General features: G+C 33.1%; 42 non-coding genes across 42 annotated transcripts; 28 read left to right on the forward strand and 14 right to left on the reverse strand.

Moving 5' to 3' along the window:
• Positions 1 to 633: 633 nt before the first annotated feature.
• On the forward strand, positions 634 to 705 carry Trnaq-uug (transfer RNA glutamine (anticodon UUG)). The gene has a single exon. It is a non-coding gene; the product is annotated as a tRNA-Gln (tRNA).
• A 143-nt stretch (positions 706 to 848) lies between these two features.
• On the forward strand, positions 849 to 920 carry Trnaq-cug (transfer RNA glutamine (anticodon CUG)). Its single transcript has one exon. It is a non-coding gene; the product is annotated as a tRNA-Gln (tRNA).
• A 301-nt stretch (positions 921 to 1,221) lies between these two features.
• Trnak-uuu (transfer RNA lysine (anticodon UUU)) lies at positions 1,222 to 1,294 on the reverse strand. The gene has a single exon. It is a non-coding gene; the product is annotated as a tRNA-Lys (tRNA).
• Positions 1,295 to 2,257: 963 nt separating this feature from the next.
• Positions 2,258 to 2,329, forward strand: Trnaq-uug (transfer RNA glutamine (anticodon UUG)). Its single transcript has one exon. It is a non-coding gene; the product is annotated as a tRNA-Gln (tRNA).
• Positions 2,330 to 2,472: 143 nt separating this feature from the next.
• Trnaq-cug (transfer RNA glutamine (anticodon CUG)) lies at positions 2,473 to 2,544 on the forward strand. Its single transcript has one exon. It is a non-coding gene; the product is annotated as a tRNA-Gln (tRNA).
• Positions 2,545 to 2,841: 297 nt separating this feature from the next.
• On the reverse strand, positions 2,842 to 2,914 carry Trnak-uuu (transfer RNA lysine (anticodon UUU)). Its single transcript has one exon. It is a non-coding gene; the product is annotated as a tRNA-Lys (tRNA).
• A 961-nt stretch (positions 2,915 to 3,875) lies between these two features.
• Positions 3,876 to 3,947, forward strand: Trnaq-uug (transfer RNA glutamine (anticodon UUG)). The gene has a single exon. It is a non-coding gene; the product is annotated as a tRNA-Gln (tRNA).
• Positions 3,948 to 4,090: 143 nt separating this feature from the next.
• Trnaq-cug (transfer RNA glutamine (anticodon CUG)) lies at positions 4,091 to 4,162 on the forward strand. Its single transcript has one exon. It is a non-coding gene; the product is annotated as a tRNA-Gln (tRNA).
• A 297-nt stretch (positions 4,163 to 4,459) lies between these two features.
• Trnak-uuu (transfer RNA lysine (anticodon UUU)) lies at positions 4,460 to 4,532 on the reverse strand. The gene has a single exon. It is a non-coding gene; the product is annotated as a tRNA-Lys (tRNA).
• A 961-nt stretch (positions 4,533 to 5,493) lies between these two features.
• Positions 5,494 to 5,565, forward strand: Trnaq-uug (transfer RNA glutamine (anticodon UUG)). The gene has a single exon. It is a non-coding gene; the product is annotated as a tRNA-Gln (tRNA).
• A 143-nt stretch (positions 5,566 to 5,708) lies between these two features.
• Positions 5,709 to 5,780, forward strand: Trnaq-cug (transfer RNA glutamine (anticodon CUG)). Its single transcript has one exon. It is a non-coding gene; the product is annotated as a tRNA-Gln (tRNA).
• Positions 5,781 to 6,077: 297 nt separating this feature from the next.
• On the reverse strand, positions 6,078 to 6,150 carry Trnak-uuu (transfer RNA lysine (anticodon UUU)). The gene has a single exon. It is a non-coding gene; the product is annotated as a tRNA-Lys (tRNA).
• Positions 6,151 to 7,110: 960 nt separating this feature from the next.
• Trnaq-uug (transfer RNA glutamine (anticodon UUG)) lies at positions 7,111 to 7,182 on the forward strand. The gene has a single exon. It is a non-coding gene; the product is annotated as a tRNA-Gln (tRNA).
• Positions 7,183 to 7,325: 143 nt separating this feature from the next.
• On the forward strand, positions 7,326 to 7,397 carry Trnaq-cug (transfer RNA glutamine (anticodon CUG)). Its single transcript has one exon. It is a non-coding gene; the product is annotated as a tRNA-Gln (tRNA).
• Positions 7,398 to 7,694: 297 nt separating this feature from the next.
• Trnak-uuu (transfer RNA lysine (anticodon UUU)) lies at positions 7,695 to 7,767 on the reverse strand. Its single transcript has one exon. It is a non-coding gene; the product is annotated as a tRNA-Lys (tRNA).
• A 961-nt stretch (positions 7,768 to 8,728) lies between these two features.
• Trnaq-uug (transfer RNA glutamine (anticodon UUG)) lies at positions 8,729 to 8,800 on the forward strand. Its single transcript has one exon. It is a non-coding gene; the product is annotated as a tRNA-Gln (tRNA).
• Positions 8,801 to 8,943: 143 nt separating this feature from the next.
• On the forward strand, positions 8,944 to 9,015 carry Trnaq-cug (transfer RNA glutamine (anticodon CUG)). Its single transcript has one exon. It is a non-coding gene; the product is annotated as a tRNA-Gln (tRNA).
• Positions 9,016 to 9,312: 297 nt separating this feature from the next.
• Trnak-uuu (transfer RNA lysine (anticodon UUU)) lies at positions 9,313 to 9,385 on the reverse strand. The gene has a single exon. It is a non-coding gene; the product is annotated as a tRNA-Lys (tRNA).
• A 961-nt stretch (positions 9,386 to 10,346) lies between these two features.
• On the forward strand, positions 10,347 to 10,418 carry Trnaq-uug (transfer RNA glutamine (anticodon UUG)). Its single transcript has one exon. It is a non-coding gene; the product is annotated as a tRNA-Gln (tRNA).
• A 143-nt stretch (positions 10,419 to 10,561) lies between these two features.
• Positions 10,562 to 10,633, forward strand: Trnaq-cug (transfer RNA glutamine (anticodon CUG)). Its single transcript has one exon. It is a non-coding gene; the product is annotated as a tRNA-Gln (tRNA).
• Positions 10,634 to 10,930: 297 nt separating this feature from the next.
• On the reverse strand, positions 10,931 to 11,003 carry Trnak-uuu (transfer RNA lysine (anticodon UUU)). The gene has a single exon. It is a non-coding gene; the product is annotated as a tRNA-Lys (tRNA).
• Positions 11,004 to 11,965: 962 nt separating this feature from the next.
• On the forward strand, positions 11,966 to 12,037 carry Trnaq-uug (transfer RNA glutamine (anticodon UUG)). The gene has a single exon. It is a non-coding gene; the product is annotated as a tRNA-Gln (tRNA).
• A 143-nt stretch (positions 12,038 to 12,180) lies between these two features.
• Positions 12,181 to 12,252, forward strand: Trnaq-cug (transfer RNA glutamine (anticodon CUG)). The gene has a single exon. It is a non-coding gene; the product is annotated as a tRNA-Gln (tRNA).
• A 298-nt stretch (positions 12,253 to 12,550) lies between these two features.
• Trnak-uuu (transfer RNA lysine (anticodon UUU)) lies at positions 12,551 to 12,623 on the reverse strand. Its single transcript has one exon. It is a non-coding gene; the product is annotated as a tRNA-Lys (tRNA).
• A 957-nt stretch (positions 12,624 to 13,580) lies between these two features.
• Positions 13,581 to 13,652, forward strand: Trnaq-uug (transfer RNA glutamine (anticodon UUG)). Its single transcript has one exon. It is a non-coding gene; the product is annotated as a tRNA-Gln (tRNA).
• Positions 13,653 to 13,795: 143 nt separating this feature from the next.
• Positions 13,796 to 13,867, forward strand: Trnaq-cug (transfer RNA glutamine (anticodon CUG)). Its single transcript has one exon. It is a non-coding gene; the product is annotated as a tRNA-Gln (tRNA).
• A 297-nt stretch (positions 13,868 to 14,164) lies between these two features.
• Positions 14,165 to 14,237, reverse strand: Trnak-uuu (transfer RNA lysine (anticodon UUU)). The gene has a single exon. It is a non-coding gene; the product is annotated as a tRNA-Lys (tRNA).
• Positions 14,238 to 15,199: 962 nt separating this feature from the next.
• Positions 15,200 to 15,271, forward strand: Trnaq-uug (transfer RNA glutamine (anticodon UUG)). The gene has a single exon. It is a non-coding gene; the product is annotated as a tRNA-Gln (tRNA).
• A 143-nt stretch (positions 15,272 to 15,414) lies between these two features.
• On the forward strand, positions 15,415 to 15,486 carry Trnaq-cug (transfer RNA glutamine (anticodon CUG)). Its single transcript has one exon. It is a non-coding gene; the product is annotated as a tRNA-Gln (tRNA).
• A 297-nt stretch (positions 15,487 to 15,783) lies between these two features.
• Positions 15,784 to 15,856, reverse strand: Trnak-uuu (transfer RNA lysine (anticodon UUU)). Its single transcript has one exon. It is a non-coding gene; the product is annotated as a tRNA-Lys (tRNA).
• A 963-nt stretch (positions 15,857 to 16,819) lies between these two features.
• Positions 16,820 to 16,891, forward strand: Trnaq-uug (transfer RNA glutamine (anticodon UUG)). Its single transcript has one exon. It is a non-coding gene; the product is annotated as a tRNA-Gln (tRNA).
• Positions 16,892 to 17,041: 150 nt separating this feature from the next.
• Positions 17,042 to 17,113, forward strand: Trnaq-cug (transfer RNA glutamine (anticodon CUG)). Its single transcript has one exon. It is a non-coding gene; the product is annotated as a tRNA-Gln (tRNA).
• A 297-nt stretch (positions 17,114 to 17,410) lies between these two features.
• Positions 17,411 to 17,483, reverse strand: Trnak-uuu (transfer RNA lysine (anticodon UUU)). The gene has a single exon. It is a non-coding gene; the product is annotated as a tRNA-Lys (tRNA).
• Positions 17,484 to 18,440: 957 nt separating this feature from the next.
• Trnaq-uug (transfer RNA glutamine (anticodon UUG)) lies at positions 18,441 to 18,512 on the forward strand. The gene has a single exon. It is a non-coding gene; the product is annotated as a tRNA-Gln (tRNA).
• A 143-nt stretch (positions 18,513 to 18,655) lies between these two features.
• On the forward strand, positions 18,656 to 18,727 carry Trnaq-cug (transfer RNA glutamine (anticodon CUG)). Its single transcript has one exon. It is a non-coding gene; the product is annotated as a tRNA-Gln (tRNA).
• A 297-nt stretch (positions 18,728 to 19,024) lies between these two features.
• On the reverse strand, positions 19,025 to 19,097 carry Trnak-uuu (transfer RNA lysine (anticodon UUU)). Its single transcript has one exon. It is a non-coding gene; the product is annotated as a tRNA-Lys (tRNA).
• A 961-nt stretch (positions 19,098 to 20,058) lies between these two features.
• On the forward strand, positions 20,059 to 20,130 carry Trnaq-uug (transfer RNA glutamine (anticodon UUG)). The gene has a single exon. It is a non-coding gene; the product is annotated as a tRNA-Gln (tRNA).
• A 143-nt stretch (positions 20,131 to 20,273) lies between these two features.
• On the forward strand, positions 20,274 to 20,345 carry Trnaq-cug (transfer RNA glutamine (anticodon CUG)). Its single transcript has one exon. It is a non-coding gene; the product is annotated as a tRNA-Gln (tRNA).
• Positions 20,346 to 20,642: 297 nt separating this feature from the next.
• Trnak-uuu (transfer RNA lysine (anticodon UUU)) lies at positions 20,643 to 20,715 on the reverse strand. Its single transcript has one exon. It is a non-coding gene; the product is annotated as a tRNA-Lys (tRNA).
• A 960-nt stretch (positions 20,716 to 21,675) lies between these two features.
• Trnaq-uug (transfer RNA glutamine (anticodon UUG)) lies at positions 21,676 to 21,747 on the forward strand. Its single transcript has one exon. It is a non-coding gene; the product is annotated as a tRNA-Gln (tRNA).
• A 143-nt stretch (positions 21,748 to 21,890) lies between these two features.
• On the forward strand, positions 21,891 to 21,962 carry Trnaq-cug (transfer RNA glutamine (anticodon CUG)). The gene has a single exon. It is a non-coding gene; the product is annotated as a tRNA-Gln (tRNA).
• Positions 21,963 to 22,260: 298 nt separating this feature from the next.
• On the reverse strand, positions 22,261 to 22,333 carry Trnak-uuu (transfer RNA lysine (anticodon UUU)). The gene has a single exon. It is a non-coding gene; the product is annotated as a tRNA-Lys (tRNA).
• Between the last annotated feature and the right edge of the window lie 1,133 nt (positions 22,334 to 23,466).

Raw genomic sequence — 23,466 nt, forward strand, 5'->3', positions numbered from 1 at the left:
ATGAATACAACGATTGTCGTGCATCGTACAGCTGATATCAAACATCACGCCACCTTCATATCAATAAAAAATAGTCCCCTACAATATTTTGATGTATACTCTTTGATGTGTTGTTTGTTGATTCAGAATAAACTAAGGATTACTGTAATAAATCAATCAAACTGATTTTAACTATGTTTCTTGTTTATCGTTTGTCATTTGCAAAAACTAGTCGACTGGAAGGCGGAAGCTTGAAAATTTGACGTTGTGGAACGACTTTGTCATCCAGCTGTTCCATTAATCTCGTTTCTCTTCGTATATGGGTGTCATAATTTAAAACATAATATAATAACCTTTCAATTATTTTTATTTTCATAAATTATTCTAATGTAAATATATGGATTGAATGTATTTTTCTAATTTTCATAGCGGCTATGAATAGCAGAAGCTATCCACATATCTTCCGAGAACGGCATATTTTGATAGCTTCTACTATTCACAGCCGCTATGAAAATTAGAAAAATACATTCAATCCCTAATCATACATTGAAAACTCAAATTCACTTATGGACAGTTGAAAGAATTGATAGTTGAAAGTTGTGTGAAAATATTTCATTCATTTGGTGGTTCCGAAGACAGGATTCATCATTAAGCGGTTCTATGGTGTAATGGTTAGCACTCAGGACTTTGAATCCTGCGATCCGAGTTCAAATCTCGGTAGAACCTATTTCAACCACTGTTTTTATTAATATTTTTACTGCCGAATCCTCGCATTTGATACTTAAGAAATGCTTAAAACGATTACCTATCACCTTTTCAGGATCAAATGTCTGATGATAACGGTAGCTTGTAACAAGCTTTCGCTAAGCGGTTCTATGGTGTAATGGTTAGCACTCAGGACTCTGAATCCTGCGATCCGAGTTCAAATCTCGGTAGAACCTTAAATGATTTTTGAATCACTCTTTTTATCCATTCAATTATTTTATAAGATGTAATGCTTATAAATTATTCTAATACTTACACTTTTGACGAAATAAATTAAAACAATTTCAGATGATAAAAAAGACTGACTGAGACCGAAATGTTTGCAGAAAGCTCATATTCATCGTTTCTTAAATACTCATTCTAACGCTTGGAGGAATATCTTCCTACAAGGGCTTTCTTCCAAATGAACACAAAAAATGTTAATGGAAACAAAATATCTATGGGCATTGAAGAGAAGATCAAAATTCAAAACATAAACGCCCATGTAGGGACTCGAACCCTAGACCCTCAGATTAAAAGTCTGATGCTCTACCGACTGAGCTACACGGGCTTCTTACATGATGCAACCAACGGAAATCGATTCACGTTTTCCTTTTCGGCCTAGTTACTGATTCAAAAACGTATCTATCCTAGTTGAATATGTTTTCATACTTATTCTTTGAAATGTTTTCTAACACACAAAAGTATTTAAAGTTCATTTTTTGTTTCTTTTAACCATACACGTATTATCATTTAGACATAATTCGATTCAATGTATACTCTATCATTTAGATGGTAAACAAATTTGGATGTATTAACATTCTGAGTATTTCGTCACTATATGCATCAACCAACTGACGAAAACAAACATGTCCCTATGAAAACACTATGAATACACTATGAATACAACGATTGTCGTGCATCGTACAGCTGATATCAAACATCACGCGCCACCTTCATATCAATAAAAAATAGTCCCCTACAATATTTTAATGTATACTCTTTGATGTGTTGTTTGTTGATTCAGAATAAACTAAGGATTACTGTAATAAATCAATCAAACTGATTTTAACTATGTTTCTTGTTTATCGTTTGTCATTTGCAAAAACTAGTCGACTGGAAGGCGGAAGCTTGAAAATTTGACGTTGTGGAACGACTTTGTCATCCAGCTGTTCCATTAATCTCGTTTCTCTTCGTATATGGGTGTCATAATTTAAAACATAATATAATAACCTTTCAATTATTTTTATTTTCATAAATTATTCTAATGTAAATATATGGATTGAATGTATTTTTCTAATTTTCATAGCGGCTATGAATAGCAGAAGCTATCCACATATCTTCCGAGAACGGCATATTTTGATAGCTTCTACTATTCACAGCCGCTATGAAAATTAGAAAAATACATTCAATCCCTAATCATACATTGAAAACTCAAATTCACTTATGGACAGTTGAAAGAATTGATAGTTGAAAGTTGTGTGAAAATATTTCATTCATTTGGTGGTTCCGAAGACAGGATTCATCATTAAGCGGTTCTATGGTGTAATGGTTAGCACTCAGGACTTTGAATCCTGCGATCCGAGTTCAAATCTCGGTAGAACCTATTTCAACCACTGTTTTTATTAATATTTTTACTGCCGAATCCTCGCATTTGATACTTAAGAAATGCTTAAAACGATTACCTATCACCTTTTCAGGATCAAATGTCTGATGATAACGGTAGCTTGTAACAAGCTTTCGCTAAGCGGTTCTATGGTGTAATGGTTAGCACTCAGGACTCTGAATCCTGCGATCCGAGTTCAAATCTCGGTAGAACCTTAAATGATTTTTGAATCACTCTTTTTATCCATTCAATTATTTTATAAGATGTAATGCTTATAAATTATTCTAATACTTACACTTTTGACGAAATAAATTAAAACAATTTCAGATGATAAAAAAGACTGAGACCGAAATGTTTGCAGAAAGCTCATATTCATCGTTTCTTAAATACTCATTCTAACGCTTGGAGGAATATCTTCCTACAAGGGCTTTCTTCCAAATGAACACAAAAAATGTTAATGGAAACAAAATATCTATGGGCATTGAAGAGAAGATCAAAATTCAAAACATAAACGCCCATGTAGGGACTCGAACCCTAGACCCTCAGATTAAAAGTCTGATGCTCTACCGACTGAGCTACACGGGCTTCTTACATGATGCAACCAACGGAAATCGATTCACGTTTTCCTTTTCGGCCTAGTTACTGATTCAAAAACGTATCTATCCTAGTTGAATATGTTTTCATACTTATTCTTTGAAATGTTTTCTAACACACAAAAGTATTTAAAGTTCATTTTTTGTTTCTTTTAACCATACACGTATTATCATTTAGACATAATTCGATTCAATGTATACTCTATCATTTAGATGGTAAACAAATTTGGATGTATTAACATTCTGAGTATTTCGTCACTATATGCATCAACCAACTGACGAAAACAAACATGTCCCTATGAAAACACTATGAATACACTATGAATACAACGATTGTCGTGCATCGTACAGCTGATATCAAACATCACGCCACCTTCATATCAATAAAAAATAGTCCCCTACAATATTTTGATGTATACTCTTTGATGTGTTGTTTGTTGGTTCAGAAAAAACTAAGGATTACCGTAATAAATCAATCAAACTGATTTTAACTATGTTTCTTGTTTATCGTTTGTCATTTGCAAAAACTAGTCGACTGGAAGGCGGAAGCTTGAAAATTTGACGTTGTGGAACGACTTTGTCATCCAGCTGTTCCATTAATCTCGTTTCTCTTCGTATATGGGTGTCATAATTTAAAACATAATATAATAACCTTTCAATTATTTTTATTTTCATAAATTATTCTAATGTAAATATATGGATTGAATGTATTTTTCTAATTTTCATAGCGGCTATGAATAGCAGAAGCTATCCACATATCTTCCGAGAACGGCATATTTTGATAGCTTCTACTATTCACAGCCGCTATGAAAATTAGAAAAATACATTCAATCCCTAATCATACATTGAAAACTCAAATTCACTTATGGACAGTTGAAAGAATTGATAGTTGAAAGTTGTGTGAAAATATTTCATTCATTTGGTGGTTCCGAAGACAGGATTCATCATTAAGCGGTTCTATGGTGTAATGGTTAGCACTCAGGACTTTGAATCCTGCGATCCGAGTTCAAATCTCGGTAGAACCTATTTCAACCACTGTTTTTATTAATATTTTTACTGCCGAATCCTCGCATTTGATACTTAAGAAATGCTTAAAACGATTACCTATCACCTTTTCAGGATCAAATGTCTGATGATAACGGTAGCTTGTAACAAGCTTTCGCTAAGCGGTTCTATGGTGTAATGGTTAGCACTCAGGACTCTGAATCCTGCGATCCGAGTTCAAATCTCGGTAGAACCTTAAATGATTTTTGAATCACTCTTTTTATCCATTCAATTATTTTATAAGATGTAATGCTTATAAATTATTCTAATACTTACACTTTTGACGAAATAAATTAAAACAATTTCAGATGATAAAAAAGACTGAGACCGAAATGTTTGCAGAAAGCTCATATTCATCGTTTCTTAAATACTCATTCTAACGCTTGGAGGAATATCTTCCTACAAGGGCTTTCTTCCAAATGAACACAAAAAATGTTAATGGAAACAAAATATCTATGGGCATTGAAGAGAAGATCAAAATTCAAAACATAAACGCCCATGTAGGGACTCGAACCCTAGACCCTCAGATTAAAAGTCTGATGCTCTACCGACTGAGCTACACGGGCTTCTTACATGATGCAACCAACGGAAATCGATTCACGTTTTCCTTTTCGGCCTAGTTACTGATTCAAAAACGTATCTATCCTAGTTGAATATGTTTTCATACTTATTCTTTGAAATGTTTTCTAACACACAAAAGTATTTAAAGTTCATTTTTTGTTTCTTTTAACCATACACGTATTATCATTTAGACATGATTCGATTCAATGTATACTCTATCATTTAGATGGTAAACAAATTTGGATGTATTAACATTCTGAGTATTTCGTCACTATATGCATCAACCAACTGACGAAAACAAACATGTCCCTATGAAAACACTATGAATACACTATGAATACAACGATTGTCGTGCATCGTACAGCTGATATCAAACATCACGCCACCTTCATATCAATAAAAAATAGTCCCCTACAATATTTTAATGTATACTCTTTGATGTGTTGTTTGTTGGTTCAGAATAAACTAAGGATTACTGTAATAAATCAATCAAACTGATTTTAACTATGTTTCTTGTTTATCGTTTGTCATTTGCAAAAACTAGTCGACTGGAAGGCGGAAGCTTGAAAATTTGACGTTGTGGAACGACTTTGTCATCCAGCTGTTCCATTAATCTCGTTTCTCTTCGTATATGGGTGTCATAATTTAAAACATAATATAATAACCTTTCAATTATTTTTATTTTCATAAATTATTCTAATGTAAATATATGGATTGAATGTATTTTTCTAATTTTCATAGCGGCTATGAATAGCAGAAGCTATCCACATATCTTCCGAGAACGGCATATTTTGATAGCTTCTACTATTCACAGCCGCTATGAAAATTAGAAAAATACATTCAATCCCTAATCATACATTGAAAACTCAAATTCACTTATGGACAGTTGAAAGAATTGATAGTTGAAAGTTGTGTGAAAATATTTCATTCATTTGGTGGTTCCGAAGACAGGATTCATCATTAAGCGGTTCTATGGTGTAATGGTTAGCACTCAGGACTTTGAATCCTGCGATCCGAGTTCAAATCTCGGTAGAACCTATTTCAACCACTGTTTTTATTAATATTTTTACTGCCGAATCCTCGCATTTGATACTTAAGAAATGCTTAAAACGATTACCTATCACCTTTTCAGGATCAAATGTCTGATGATAACGGTAGCTTGTAACAAGCTTTCGCTAAGCGGTTCTATGGTGTAATGGTTAGCACTCAGGACTCTGAATCCTGCGATCCGAGTTCAAATCTCGGTAGAACCTTAAATGATTTTTGAATCACTCTTTTTATCCATTCAATTATTTTATAAGATGTAATGCTTATAAATTATTCTAATACTTACACTTTTGACGAAATAAATTAAAACAATTTCAGATGATAAAAAAGACTGAGACCGAAATGTTTGCAGAAAGCTCATATTCATCGTTTCTTAAATACTCATTCTAACGCTTGGAGGAATATCTTCCTACAAGGGCTTTCTTCCAAATGAACACAAAAAATGTTAATGGAAACAAAATATCTATGGGCATTGAAGAGAAGATCAAAATTCAAAACATAAACGCCCATGTAGGGACTCGAACCCTAGACCCTCAGATTAAAAGTCTGATGCTCTACCGACTGAGCTACACGGGCTTCTTACATGATGCAACCAACGGAAATCGATTCACGTTTTCCTTTTCGGCCTAGTTACTGATTCAAAAACGTATCTATCCTAGTTGAATATGTTTTCATACTTATTCTTTGAAATGTTTTCTAACACACAAAAGTATTTAAAGTTCATTTTTTGTTTCTTTTAACCATACACGTATTATCATTTAGACATAATTCGATTCAATGTATACTCTATCATTTAGATGGTAAACAAATTTGGATGTATTAACATTCTGAGTATTTCGTCACTATATGCATCAACCAACTGACGAAAACAAACATGTCCCTATGAAAACACTATGAATACACTATGAATACAACGATTGTCGTGCATCGTACAGCTGATATCAAACATCACGCCACCTTCATATCAATAAAAAATAGTCCCCTACAATATTTTAATGTATACTCTTTGATGTGTTGTTTGTTGTTCAGAATAAACTAAGGATTACTGTAATAAATCAATCAAACTGATTTTAACTATGTTTCTTGTTTATCGTTTGTCATTTGCAAAAACTAGTCGACTGGAAGGCGGAAGCTTGAAAATTTGACGTTGTGGAACGACTTTGTCATCCAGCTGTTCCATTAATCTCGTTTCTCTTCGTATATGGGTGTCATAATTTAAAACATAATATAATAACCTTTCAATTATTTTTATTTTCATAAATTATTCTAATGTAAATATATGGATTGAATGTATTTTTCTAATTTTCATAGCGGCTATGAATAGCAGAAGCTATCCACATATCTTCCGAGAACGGCATATTTTGATAGCTTCTACTATTCACAGCCGCTATGAAAATTAGAAAAATACATTCAATCCCTAATCATACATTGAAAACTCAAATTCACTTATGGACAGTTGAAAGAATTGATAGTTGAAAGTTGTGTGAAAATATTTCATTCATTTGGTGGTTCCGAAGACAGGATTCATCATTAAGCGGTTCTATGGTGTAATGGTTAGCACTCAGGACTTTGAATCCTGCGATCCGAGTTCAAATCTCGGTAGAACCTATTTCAACCACTGTTTTTATTAATATTTTTACTGCCGAATCCTCGCATTTGATACTTAAGAAATGCTTAAAACGATTACCTATCACCTTTTCAGGATCAAATGTCTGATGATAACGGTAGCTTGTAACAAGCTTTCGCTAAGCGGTTCTATGGTGTAATGGTTAGCACTCAGGACTCTGAATCCTGCGATCCGAGTTCAAATCTCGGTAGAACCTTAAATGATTTTTGAATCACTCTTTTTATCCATTCAATTATTTTATAAGATGTAATGCTTATAAATTATTCTAATACTTACACTTTTGACGAAATAAATTAAAACAATTTCAGATGATAAAAAAGACTGAGACCGAAATGTTTGCAGAAAGCTCATATTCATCGTTTCTTAAATACTCATTCTAACGCTTGGAGGAATATCTTCCTACAAGGGCTTTCTTCCAAATGAACACAAAAAATGTTAATGGAAACAAAATATCTATGGGCATTGAAGAGAAGATCAAAATTCAAAACATAAACGCCCATGTAGGGACTCGAACCCTAGACCCTCAGATTAAAAGTCTGATGCTCTACCGACTGAGCTACACGGGCTTCTTACATGATGCAACCAACGGAAATCGATTCACGTTTTCCTTTTCGGCCTAGTTACTGATTCAAAAACGTATCTATCCTAGTTGAATATGTTTTCATACTTATTCTTTGAAATGTTTTCTAACACACAAAAGTATTTAAAGTTCATTTTTTGTTTCTTTTAACCATACACGTATTATCATTTAGACATAATTCGATTCAATGTATACTCTATCATTTAGATGGTAAACAAATTTGGATGTATTAACATTCTGAGTATTTCGTCACTATATGCATCAACCAACTGACGAAAACAAACATGTCCCTATGAAAACACTATGAATACACTATGAATACAACGATTGTCGTGCATCGATCAGCTGATATCAAACATCACGCCACCTTCATATCAATAAAAAATAGTCCCCTACAATATTTTGATGTATACTCTTTGATGTGTTGTTTGTTGGTTCAGAATAAACTAAGGATTACTGTAATAAATCAATCAAACTGATTTTAACTATGTTTCTTGTTTATCGTTTGTCATTTGCAAAAACTAGTCGACTGGAAGGCGGAAGCTTGAAAATTTGACGTTGTGGAACGACTTTGTCATCCAGCTGTTCCATTAATCTCGTTTCTCTTCGTATATGGGTGTCATAATTTAAAACATAATATAATAACCTTTCAATTATTTTTATTTTCATAAATTATTCTAATGTAAATATATGGATTGAATGTATTTTTCTAATTTTCATAGCGGCTATGAATAGCAGAAGCTATCCACATATCTTCCGAGAACGGCATATTTTGATAGCTTCTACTATTCACAGCCGCTATGAAAATTAGAAAAATACATTCAATCCCTAATCATACATTGAAAACTCAAATTCACTTATGGACAGTTGAAAGAATTGATAGTTGAAAGTTGTGTGAAAATATTTCATTCATTTGGTGGTTCCGAAGACAGGATTCATCATTAAGCGGTTCTATGGTGTAATGGTTAGCACTCAGGACTTTGAATCCTGCGATCCGAGTTCAAATCTCGGTAGAACCTATTTCAACCACTGTTTTTATTAATATTTTTACTGCCGAATCCTCGCATTTGATACTTAAGAAATGCTTAAAACGATTACCTATCACCTTTTCAGGATCAAATGTCTGATGATAACGGTAGCTTGTAACAAGCTTTCGCTAAGCGGTTCTATGGTGTAATGGTTAGCACTCAGGACTCTGAATCCTGCGATCCGAGTTCAAATCTCGGTAGAACCTTAAATGATTTTTGAATCACTCTTTTTATCCATTCAATTATTTTATAAGATGTAATGCTTATAAATTATTCTAATACTTACACTTTTGACGAAATAAATTAAAACAATTTCAGATGATAAAAAAGACTGAGACCGAAATGTTTGCAGAAAGCTCATATTCATCGTTTCTTAAATACTCATTCTAACGCTTGGAGGAATATCTTCCTACAAGGGCTTTCTTCCAAATGAACACAAAAAATGTTAATGGAAACAAAATATCTATGGGCATTGAAGAGAAGATCAAAATTCAAAACATAAACGCCCATGTAGGGACTCGAACCCTAGACCCTCAGATTAAAAGTCTGATGCTCTACCGACTGAGCTACACGGGCTTCTTACATGATGCAACCAACGGAAATCGATTCACGTTTTCCTTTTCGGCCTAGTTACTGATTCAAAAACGTATTTATCCTAGTTGAATATGTTTTCATACTTATTCTTTGAAATGTTTTCTAACACACAAAAGTATTTAAAGTTCATTTTTTGTTTCTTTTAACCATACACGTATTATCATTTAGACATAATTCGATTCAATGTATACTCTATCATTTAGATGGTAAACAAATTTGGATGTATTAACATTCTGAGTATTTCGTCACTATATGCATCAACCAACTGACGAAAACAAACATGTCCCTATGAAAACACTATGAATACACTATGAATACAACGATTGTCGTGCATCGATCAGCTGATATCAAACATCACGCCACCTTCATATCAATAAAAAATAGTCCCCTACAATATTTTAATGTATACTCTTTGATGTGTTGTTTGTTGATTCAGAATAAACTAAGGATTACTGTAATAAATCAATCAAACTGATTTTAACTATGTTTCTTGTTTATCGTTTGTCATTTGCAAAAACTAGTCGACTGGAAGGCGGAAGCTTGAAAATTTGACGTTGTGGAACGACTTTGTCATCCAGCTGTTCCATTAATCTCGTTTCTCTTCGTATATGGGTGTCATAATTTAAAACATAATATAATAACCTTTCAATTGTATTTATTTTCATAAATTATTCTAATGTAAATATATGGATTGAATGTATTTTTCTAATTTTCATAGCGGCTATGAATAGCAGAACCTATCCACATATCTTCCGAGAACGGCATATTTTGATAGCTTCTACTATTCACAGCCGCTATGAAAATTAGAAAAATACATTCAATCCCTAATCATACATTGAAAACTCAAATTCACTTATGGACAGTTGAAAGAATTGATAGTTGAAAGTTGTGTGAAAATATTTCATTCATTTGGTGGTTCCGAAGACAGGATTCATCATTAAGCGGTTCTATGGTGTAATGGTTAGCACTCAGGACTTTGAATCCTGCGATCCGAGTTCAAATCTCGGTAGAACCTATTTCAACCTCTGTTTTTATTAATATTTTTACTGCCGAATCCTCGCATTTGATACTTAAGAAATGCTTAAAACGATTACCTATCACCTTTTCAGGATCAAATGTCTGATGATAACGGTAGCTTGTAACAAGCTTTCGCTAAGCGGTTCTATGGTGTAATGGTTAGCACTCAGGACTCTGAATCCTGCGATCCGAGTTCAAATCTCGGTAGAACCTTAAATGATTTTTGAATCACTCTTTTTATCCATTCAATTATTTTATAAGATGTAATGCTTATAAATTATTCTAATACTTACACTTTTGACGAAATAAATTAAAACAATTTCAGATGATAAAAAAGACTGAGACCGAAATGTTTGCAGAAAGCTCATATTCATCGTTTCTTAAATACTCATTCTAACGCTTGGAGGAATATCTTCCTACAAGGGCTTTCTTCCAAATGAACACAAAAAATGTTAATGGAAACAAAATATCTATGGGCATTGAAGAGAAGATCAAAATTCAAAACATAAACGCCCATGTAGGGACTCGAACCCTAGACCCTCAGATTAAAAGTCTGATGCTCTACCGACTGAGCTACACGGGCTTCTTACATGATGCAACCAACGGAAATCGATTCACGTTTTCCTTTTCGGCCTAGTTACTGATTCAAAAAACGTATCTATCCTAGTTGAATATGTTTTCATACTTATTCTTTGAAATGTTTTCTAACACACAAAAGTATTTAAAGTTCATTTTTTGTTTCTTTTAACCATACACGTATTATCATTTAGACATAATTCGATTCAATGTATACTCTATCATTTAGATGGTAAACAAATTTGGATGTATTAACATTCTGAGTATTTCGTCACTATATGCATCAACCAACTGACGAAAACAAACATGTCCCTATGAAAACACTATGAATACACTATGAATACAACGATTGTCGTGCATCGTACAGCTGATATCAAACATCACGCCACCTTCATATCAATAAAAAATAGTCCCCTACAATATTTTGATGTATACTCTTTGATGTGTTGTTTGTTGGTTCAGAAAAAACTAAGGATTACCGTAATAAATCAATCAAACTGATTTTAACTATGTTTCTTGTTTATCGTTTGTCATTTGCAAAAACTAGTCGACTGGAAGGCGGAAGCTTGAAAATTTGACGTTGTGGAACGACTTTGTCATCCAGCTGTTCCATTAATCTCGTTTCTCTTCGTATATGGGTGTCATAATTTAAAACATAATATAATAACCTTTCAATTATTTTTATTTTCATAAATTATTCTAATGTAAATATATGGATTGAATGTATTTTTCTAATTTTCATAGCGGCTATGAATAGCAGAACCTATCCACATATCTTCCGAGAACGGCATATTTTGATAGCTTCTACTATTCACAGCCGCTATGAAAATTAGAAAAATACATTCAATCCCTAATCATACATTGAAAACTCAAATTCACTTATGGACAGTTGAAAGAATTGATAGTTGAAAGTTGTGTGAAAATATTTCATTCATTTGGTGGTTCCGAAGACAGGATTCATCATTAAGCGGTTCTATGGTGTAATGGTTAGCACTCAGGACTTTGAATCCTGCGATCCGAGTTCAAATCTCGGTAGAACCTATTTCAACCACTGTTTTTATTAATATTTTTACTGCCGAATCCTCGCATTTGATACTTAAGAAATGCTTAAAACGATTACCTATCACCTTTTCAGGATCAAATGTCTGATGATAACGGTAGCTTGTAACAAGCTTTCGCTAAGCGGTTCTATGGTGTAATGGTTAGCACTCAGGACTCTGAATCCTGCGATCCGAGTTCAAATCTCGGTAGAACCTTAAATGATTTTTTGAATCACTCTTTTTATCCATTCAATTATTTTATAAGATGTAATGCTTATAAATTATTCTAATACTTACACTTTTGACGAAATAAATTAAAACAATTTCAGATGATAAAAAAGACTGAGACCGAAATGTTTGCAGAAAGCTCATATTCATCGTTTCTTAAATACTCATTCTAACGCTTGGAGGAATATCTTCCTACAAGGGCTTTCTTCCAAATGAACACAAAAAATGTTAATGGAAACAAAATATCTATGGGCATTGAAGAGAAGATCAAAATTCAAAACATAAACGCCCATGTAGGGACTCGAACCCTAGACCCTCAGATTAAAAGTCTGATGCTCTACCGACTGAGCTACACGGGCTTCTTACATGATGCAACCAACGGAAATCGATTCACGTTTTCCTTTTCGGCCTAGTTACTGATTCAAAAACGTATCTATCCTAGTTGAATATGTTTTCATACTTATTCTTTGAAATGTTTTCTAACACACAAAAGTATTTAAAGTTCATTTTTTGTTTCTTTTAACCATACACGTATTATCATTTAGACATAATTCGATTCAATGTATACTCTATCATTTAGATGGTAAACAAATTTGGATGTATTAACATTCTGAGTATTTCGTCACTATATGCATCAACCAACTGACGAAAACAAACATGTCCCTATGAAAACACTATGAATACACTATGAATACAACGATTGTCGTGCATCGTACAGCTGATATCAAACATCACGCCACCTTCATATCAATAAAAAATAGTCCCCTACAATATTTTGATGTATACTCTTTGATGTGTTGTTTGTTGGTTCAGAATAAACTAAGGATTACTGTAATAAATCAAACTGATTTTAACTATGTTTCTTGTTTATCGTTTGTCATTTGCAAAAACTAGTCGACTGGAAGGCGGAAGCTTGAAAATTTGACGTTGTGGAACGACTTTGTCATCCAGCTGTTCCATTAATCTCGTTTCTCTTCGTATATGGGTGTCATAATTTAAAACATAATATAATAACCTTTCAATTATTTTTATTTTCATAAATTATTCTAATGTAAATATATGGATTGAATGTATTTTTCTAATTTTCATAGCGGCTATGAATAGCAGAAGCTATCCACATATCTTCCGAGAACGGCATATTTTGATAGCTTCTACTATTCACAGCCGCTATGAAAATTAGAAAAATACATTCAATCCCTAATCATACATTGAAAACTCAAATTCACTTATGGACAGTTGAAAGAATTGATAGTTGAAAGTTGTGTGAAAATATTTCATTCATTTGGTGGTTCCGAAGACAGGATTCATCATTAAGCGGTTCTATGGTGTAATGGTTAGCACTCAGGACTTTGAATCCTGCGATCCGAGTTCAAATCTCGGTAGAACCTATTTCAACCACTGTTTTTATTAATATTTTTACTGCCGAATCCTCGCATTTGATACTTAAGAAATGCTTAAAACGATTACCTATCACCTTTTCAGGATCAAATGTCTGATGATAACGGTAGCTTGTAACAAGCTTTCGCTAAGCGGTTCTATGGTGTAATGGTTAGCACTCAGGACTCTGAATCCTGCGATCCGAGTTCAAATCTCGGTAGAACCTTAAATGATTTTTGAATCACTCTTTTTATCCATTCAATTATTTTATAAGATGTAATGCTTATAAATTATTCTAATACTTACACTTTTGACGAAATAAATTAAAACAATTTCAGATGATAAAAAAGACTGAGACCGAAATGTTTGCAGAAAGCTCATATTCATCGTTTCTTAAATACTCATTCTAACGCTTGGAGGAATATCTTCCTACAAGGGCTTTCTTCCAAATGAACACAAAAAATGTTAATGGAAACAAAATATCTATGGGCATTGAAGAGAAGATCAAAATTCAAAACATAAACGCCCATGTAGGGACTCGAACCCTAGACCCTCAGATTAAAAGTCTGATGCTCTACCGACTGAGCTACACGGGCTTCTTACATGATGCAACCAACGGAAATCGATTCACGTTTTCCTTTTCGGCCTAGTTACTGATTCAAAAACGTATCTATCCTAGTTGAATATGTTTTCATACTTATTCTTTGAAATGTTTTCTAACACACAAAAGTATTTAAAGTTCATTTTTTGTTTCTTTTAACCATACACGTATTATCATTTAGACATAATTCGATTCAATGTATACTCTATCATTTAGATGGTAAACAAATTTGGATGTATTAACATTCTGAGTATTTCGTCACTATATGCATCAACCAACTGACGAAAACAAACATGTCCCTATGAAAACACTATGAATACACTATGAATACAACGATTGTCGTGCATCGTACAGCTGATATCAAACATCACGCCACCTTCATATCAATAAAAAATAGTCCCCTACAATATTTTAATGTATACTCTTTGATGTGTTGTTTGTTGATTCAGAATAAACTAAGGATTACTGTAATAAATCAATCAAACTGATTTTAACTATGTTTCTTGTTTATCGTTTGTCATTTGCAAAAACTAGTCGACTGGAAGGCGGAAGCTTGAAAATTTGACGTTGTGGAACGACTTTGTCATCCAGCTGTTCCATTAATCTCGTTTCTCTTCGTATATGGGTGTCATAATTTTAAAACATAATATAATAACCTTTCAATTATTTTTATTTTCATAAATTATTCTAATGTAAATATATGGATTGAATGTATTTTTCTAATTTTCATAGCGGCTATGAATAGCAGAAGCTATCCACATATCTTCCGAGAACGGCATATTTTGATAGCTTCTACTATTCACAGCCGCTATGAAAATTAGAAAAATACATTCAATCCCTAATCATACATTGAAAACTCAAATTCACTTATGGACAGTTGAAAGAATTGATAGTTGAAAGTTGTGTGAAAATATTTCATTCATTTGGTGGTTCCGAAGACAGGATTCATCATTAAGCGGTTCTATGGTGTAATGGTTAGCACTCAGGACTTTGAATCCTGCGATCCGAGTTCAAATCTCGGTAGAACCTATTTCAACCACTGTTTTTATTAATATTTTTACTGCCGAATCCTCGCATTTGATACTTAAGAAATGCTTAAAACGATTACCTATCACCTTTTCAGGATCAAATGTCTGATGATAACGGTAGCTTGTAACAAGCTTTCGCTAAGCGGTTCTATGGTGTAATGGTTAGCACTCAGGACTCTGAATCCTGCGATCCGAGTTCAAATCTCGGTAGAACCTTAAATGATTTTTGAATCACTCTTTTTATCCATTCAATTATTTTATAAGATGTAATGCTTATAAATTATTCTAATACTTACACTTTTGACGAAATAAATTAAAACAATTTCAGATGATAAAAAAGACTGAGACCGAAATGTTTGCAGAAAGCTCATATTCATCGTTTCTTAAATACTCATTCTAACGCTTGGAGGAATATCTTCCTACAAGGGCTTTCTTCCAAATGAACACAAAAAATGTTAATGGAAACAAAATATCTATGGGCATTGAAGAGAAGATCAAAATTCAAAACATAAACGCCCATGTAGGGACTCGAACCCTAGACCCTCAGATTAAAAGTCTGATGCTCTACCGACTGAGCTACACGGGCTTCTTACATGATGCAACCAACGGAAATCGATTCACGTTTTCCTTTTCGGCCTAGTTACTGATTCAAAAACGTATCTATCCTAGTTGAATATGTTTTCATACTTATTCTTTGAAATGTTTTCTAACACACACAAAAGTATTTAAAGTTCATTTTTTGTTTCTTTTAACCATACACGTATTATCATTTAGACATAATTCGATTCAATGTATACTCTATCATTTAGATGGTAAACAAATTTGGATGTATTAACATTCTGAGTATTTCGTCACTATATGCATCAACCAACTGACGAAAACAAACATGTCCCTATGAAAACACTATGAATACACTATGAATACAACGATTGTCGTGCATCGATCAGCTGATATCAAACATCACGCCACCTTCATATCAATAAAAAATAGTCCCCTACAATATTTTGATGTATACTCTTTGATGTGTTGTTTGTTGATTCAGAATAAACTAAGGATTACTGTAATAAATCAATCAAACTGATTTTAACTATGTTTCTTGTTTATCGTTTGTCATTTGCAAAAACTAGTCGACTGGAAGGCGGAAGCTTGAAAATTTGACGTTGTGGAACGACTTTGTCATCCAGCTGTTCCATTAATCTCGTTTCTCTTCGTATATGGGTGTCATAATTTAAAACATAATATAATAACCTTTCAATTATATTTATTTTCATAAATTATTCTAATGTAAATATATGGATTGAATGTATTTTTCTAATTTTCATAGCGGCTATGAATAGCAGAAGCTATCCACATATCTTCCGAGAACGGCATATTTTGATAGCTTCTACTATTCACAGCCGCTATGAAAATTAGAAAAATACATTCAATCCCTAATCATACATTGAAAACTCAAATTCACTTATGGACAGTTGAAAGAATTGATAGTTGAAAGTTGTGTGAAAATATTTCATTCATTTGGTGGTTCCGAAGACAGGATTCATCATTAAGCGGTTCTATGGTGTAATGGTTAGCACTCAGGACTTTGAATCCTGCGATCCGAGTTCAAATCTCGGTAGAACCTATTTCAACCACTGTTTTTATTAATATTTTTACTGCCGAATCCTCGCATTTGATACTTAAGAAATGCTTAAAACGATTACCTATTGAAAAACACCTTTTCAGGATCAAATGTCTGATGATAACGGTAGCTTGTAACAAGCTTTCGCTAAACGGTTCTATGGTGTAATGGTTAGCACTCAGGACTCTGAATCCTGCGATCCGAGTTCAAATCTCGGTAGAACCTTAAATGATTTTTGAATCACTCTTTTTATCCATTCAATTATTTTATAAGATGTAATGCTTATAAATTATTCTAATACTTACACTTTTGACGAAATAAATTAAAACAATTTCAGATGATAAAAAAGACTGAGACCGAAATGTTTGCAGAAAGCTCATATTCATCGTTTCTTAAATACTCATTCTAACGCTTGGAGGAATATCTTCCTACAAGGGCTTTCTTCCAAATGAACACAAAAAATGTTAATGGAAACAAAATATCTATGGGCATTGAAGAGAAGATCAAAATTCAAAACATAAACGCCCATGTAGGGACTCGAACCCTAGACCCTCAGATTAAAAGTCTGATGCTCTACCGACTGAGCTACACGGGCTTCTTACATGATGCAACCAACGGAAATCGATTCACGTTTTCCTTTTCGGCCTAGTTACTGATTCAAAAACGTATCTATCCTAGTTGAATATGTTTTCATACTTATTCTTTGAAATGTTTTCTAACACACAAAAGTATTTAAAGTTCATTTTTTGTTTCTTTTAACCATACACGTATTATCATTTAGACACAATTCGATTCAATGTATACTCTATCATTGAGATGGTAAACAAATTTGGATGTATTAACATTCTGAGTATTTCGTCACTATATGCATCAACCAACTGACGAAAACAAACATGTCCCTATGAAAACACTATGAATACACTATGAATACAACGATTGTCGTGCATCGTACAGCTGATATCAAGCATCACGCCACCTTCATATCAATAAAAAATAGTCCCCTACAATATTTTGATGTATACTCTTTGATGTGTTGTTTGTTGGTTCAGAAAAAACTAAGGATTACTGTAATAAATCAAACTGATTTTAACTATGTTTCTTGTTTATCGTTTGTCATTTGCAAAAACTAGTCGACTGGAAGGCGGAAGCTTGAAAATTTGACGTTGTGGAACGACTTTGTCATCCAGCTGTTCCATTAATCTCGTTTCTCTTCGTATATGGGTGTCATAATTTAAAACATAATATAATAACCTTTCAATTATCTTTATTTTCATAAATTATTCTAATGTAAATATATGGATTGAATGTATTTTTCTAATTTTCATAGCGGCTATGAATAGCAGAAGCTATCCACATATCTTCCGAGAACGGCATATTTTGATAGCTTCTACTATTCACAGCCGCTATGAAAATTAGAAAAATACATTCAATCCCTAATCATACATTGAAAACTCAAATTCACTTATGGACAGTTGAAAGAATTGATAGTTGAAAGTTGTGTGAAAATATTTCATTCATTTGGTGGTTCCGAAGACAGGATTCATCATTAAGCGGTTCTATGGTGTAATGGTTAGCACTCAGGACTTTGAATCCTGCGATCCGAGTTCAAATCTCGGTAGAACCTATTTCAACCACTGTTTTTATTAATATTTTTACTGCCGAATCCTCGCATTTGATACTTAAGAAATGCTTAAAACGATTACCTATCACCTTTTCAGGATCAAATGTCTGATGATAACGGTAGCTTGTAACAAGCTTTCGCTAAGCGGTTCTATGGTGTAATGGTTAGCACTCAGGACTCTGAATCCTGCGATCCGAGTTCAAATCTCGGTAGAACCTTAAATGATTTTTGAATCACTCTTTTTATCCATTCAATTATTTTATAAGATGTAATGCTTATAAATTATTCTAATACTTACACTTTTGACGAAATAAATTAAAACAATTTCAGATGATAAAAAAGACTGAGACCGAAATGTTTGCAGAAAGCTCATATTCATCGTTTCTTAAATACTCATTCTAACGCTTGGAGGAATATCTTCCTACAAGGGCTTTCTTCCAAATGAACACAAAAAATGTTAATGGAAACAAAATATCTATGGGCATTGAAGAGAAGATCAAAATTCAAAACATAAACGCCCATGTAGGGACTCGAACCCTAGACCCTCAGATTAAAAGTCTGATGCTCTACCGACTGAGCTACACGGGCTTCTTACATGATGCAACCAACGGAAATCGATTCACGTTTTCCTTTTCGGCCTAGTTACTGATTCAAAAACGTATCTATCCTAGTTGAATATGTTTTCATACTTATTCTTTGAAATGTTTTCTAACACACAAAAGTATTTAAAGTTCATTTTTTGTTTCTTTTAACCATACACGTATTATCATTTAGACATAATTCGATTCAATGTATACTCTATCATTTAGATGGTAAACAAATTTGGATGTATTAACATTCTGAGTATTTCGTCACTATATGCATCAACCAACTGACGAAAACAAACATGTCCCTATGAAAACACTATGAATACACTATGAATACAACGATTGTCGTGCATCGTACAGCTGATATCAAACATCACGCCACCTTCATATCAATAAAAAATAGTCCCCTACAATATTTTGATGTATACTCTTTGATGTGTTGTTTGTTGGTTCAGAAAAAACTAAGGATTACTGTAATAAATCAATCAAACTGATTTTAACTATGTTTCTTGTTTATCGTTTGTCATTTGCAAAAACTAGTCGACTGGAAGGCGGAAGCTTGAAAATTTGACGTTGTGGAACGACTTTGTCATCCAGCTGTTCCATTAATCTCGTTTCTCTTCGTATATGGGTGTCATAATTTAAAACATAATATAATAACCTTTCAATTATTTTTATTTTCATAAATTATTCTAATGTAAATATATGGATTGAATGTATTTTTCTAATTTTCATAGCGGCTATGAATAGCAGAAGCTATCCACATATCTTCCGAGAACGGCATATTTTGATAGCTTCTACTATTCACAGCCGCTATGAAAATTAGAAAAATACATTCAATCCCTAATCATACATTGAAAACTCAAATTCACTTATGGACAGTTGAAAGAATTGATAGTTGAAAGTTGTGTGAAAATATTTCATTCATTTGGTGGTTCCGAAGACAGGATTCATCATTAAGCGGTTCTATGGTGTAATGGTTAGCACTCAGGACTTTGAATCCTGCGATCCGAGTTCAAATCTCGGTAGAACCTATTTCAACCACTGTTTTTATTAATATTTTTACTGCCGAATCCTCGCATTTGATACTTAAGAAATGCTTAAAACGATTACCTATCACCTTTTCAGGATCAAATGTCTGATGATAACGGTAGCTTGTAACAAGCTTTCGCTAAGCGGTTCTATGGTGTAATGGTTAGCACTCAGGACTCTGAATCCTGCGATCCGAGTTCAAATCTCGGTAGAACCTTAAATGATTTTTGAATCACTCTTTTTATCCATTCAATTATTTTATAAGATGTAATGCTTATAAATTATTCTAATACTTACACTTTTGACGAAATAAATTAAAACAATTTCAGATGATAAAAAAGACTGAGACCGAAATGTTTGCAGAAAGCTCATATTCATCGTTTCTTAAATACTCATTCTAACGCTTGGAGGAATATCTTCCTACAAGGGCTTTCTTCCAAATGAACACAAAAAATGTTAATGGAAACAAAATATCTATGGGCATTGAAGAGAAGATCAAAATTCAAAACATAAACGCCCATGTAGGGACTCGAACCCTAGACCCTCAGATTAAAAGTCTGATGCTCTACCGACTGAGCTACACGGGCTTCTTACATGATGCAACCAACGGAAATCGATTCACGTTTTCCTTTTCGGCCTAGTTACTGATTCAAAAACGTATTATCCTAGTTGAATATGTTTTCATACTTATTCTTTGAAATGTTTTCTAACACACAAAAGTATTTAAAGTTCATTTTTTGTTTCTTTTAACCATACACGTATTATCATTTAGACATAATTCGATTCAATGTATACTCTATCATTTAGATGGTAAACAAATTTGGATGTATTAACATTCTGAGTATTTCGTCACTATATGCATCAACCAACTGACGAAAACAAACATGTCCCTATGAAAACACTATGAATACACTATGAATACAACGATTGTCGTGCATCGATCAGCTGATATCAAACATCACGCCACCTTCATATCAATAAAAAATAGTCCCCTACAATATTTTAATGTATACTCTTTGATGTGTTGTTTGTTGATTCAGAATAAACTAAGGATTACTGTAATAAATCAATCAAACTGATTTTAACTATGTTTCTTGTTTATCGTTTGTCATTTGCAAAAACTAGTCGACTGGAAGGCGGAAGCTTGAAAATTTGACGTTGTGGAACGACTTTGTCATCCAGCTGTTCCATTAATCTCGTTTCTCTTCGTATATGGGTGTCATAATTTAAAACATAATATAATAACCTTTCAATTATTTTTATTTTCATAAATTATTCTAATGTAAATATATGGATTGAATGTATTTTTCTAATTTTCATAGCGGCTATGAATAGCAGAAGCTATCCACATATCTTCCGAGAACGGCATATTTTGATAGCTTCTACTATTCACAGCCGCTATGAAAATTAGAAAAATACATTCAATCCCTAATCATACATTGAAAACTCAAATTCACTTATGGACAGTTGAAAGAATTGATAGTTGAAAGTTGTGTGAAAATATTTCATTCATTTGGTGGTTCCGAAGACAGGATTCATCATTAAGCGGTTCTATGGTGTAATGGTTAGCACTCAGGACTTTGAATCCTGCGATCCGAGTTCAAATCTCGGTAGAACCTATTTCAACCACTGTTTTTATTAATATTTTTACTGCCGAATCCTCGCATTTGATACTTAAGAAATGCTTAAAACGATTACCTATCACCTTTTCAGGATCAAATGTCTGATGATAACGGTAGCTTGTAACAAGCTTTCGCTAAGCGGTTCTATGGTGTAATGGTTAGCACTCAGGACTCTGAATCCTGCGATCCGAGTTCAAATCTCGGTAGAACCTTAAATGATTTTTGAATCACTCTTTTTATCCATTCAATTATTTTATAAGATGTAATGCTTATAAATTATTCTAATACTTACACTTTTGACGAAATAAATTAAAACAATTTCAGATGATAAAAAAGACTGAGACCGAAATGTTTGCAGAAAGCTCATATTCATCGTTTCTTAAATACTCATTCTAACGCTTGGAGGAATATCTTCCTACAAGGGCTTTCTTCCAAATGAACACAAAAAATGTTAATGGAAACAAAATATCTATGGGCATTGAAGAGAAGATCAAAATTCAAAAACATAAACGCCCATGTAGGGACTCGAACCCTAGACCCTCAGATTAAAAGTCTGATGCTCTACCGACTGAGCTACACGGGCTTCTTACATGATGCAACCAACGGAAATCGATTCACGTTTTCCTTTTCGGCTAGTTACTGATTCAAAAACGTATCTATCCTAGTTGAATATGTTTTCATACTTATTCTTTGAAATGTTTTCTAACACACAAAAGTATTTAAAGTTCATTTTTTGTTTCTTTTAACCATACACGTATTATCATTTAGACATAATTCGATTCAATGTATACTCTATATCATTTAGATGGTAAACAAATTTGGATGTATTAACATTCTGAGTATTTCGTCACTATATGCATCAACCAACTGACGAAAACAAACATGTCCCTATGGACTATGAATACACTATGAATACAACGATTGTCGTGCATCGATCAGCTGATATCAAACATCACGCCACCTTCATATCAATAAAAAATAGTCCCCTACAATATTTTAATGTATACTCTTTGATGTGTGTTGTTTGTTGATTCAGAATAAACTAAGGATTACTGTAATAAATCAATCAAACTGATTTTAACTATGTTTCTTGTTTATCGTTTGTCATTTGCAAAAACTAGTCGACTGGAAGGCGGAAGCTTTGAAAATTTGACGTTGTGGAACGACTTTGTCATCCAGCTGTTCCATTAATCTCGTTTCTCTTCGTATATGGGTGTCATAATTTAAAACATAATATAATAACCTTTCAATTATTATTTATTTTCATAAATTATTCTAATGTAAATATATGGATTGAATGTATTTTTCTAATTTTCATAGCGGCTATGAATAGCAGAAGCTATCCACATATCTTCCGAGAACGGCATATTTTGATAGCTTTCTACTATTCACAGCCGCTATGAAAATTAGAAAAATACATTCAATCCCTAATCATACATTGAAAACTCAAATTCACTTATGGACAGTTGAAAGAATTGATAGTTGAAAGTTGTGTGAAAATATTTCATTCATTTGGTGGTTCCGAAGACAGGATTCATCATTAAGCGGTTCTATGGTGTAATGGTTAGCTCTCAGGACTTTGAATCCTGCGACCGAGTTCAAATCTCGGTAGAACCTATTTCAAACACTGTTTTTATTAATATTTTTTACTGCCGAATCCTCGCATTTGATACTTAAGAAATGCTTAAAACGATTACCTATCACCTTTTCAGGATC

Source organism: Argopecten irradians, unplaced genomic scaffold, assembly GCF_041381155.1.
Source record: "Argopecten irradians isolate NY unplaced genomic scaffold, Ai_NY scaffold_0608, whole genome shotgun sequence".
Taxonomy (NCBI): Eukaryota; Metazoa; Mollusca; class Bivalvia; order Pectinida; family Pectinidae; genus Argopecten; species Argopecten irradians.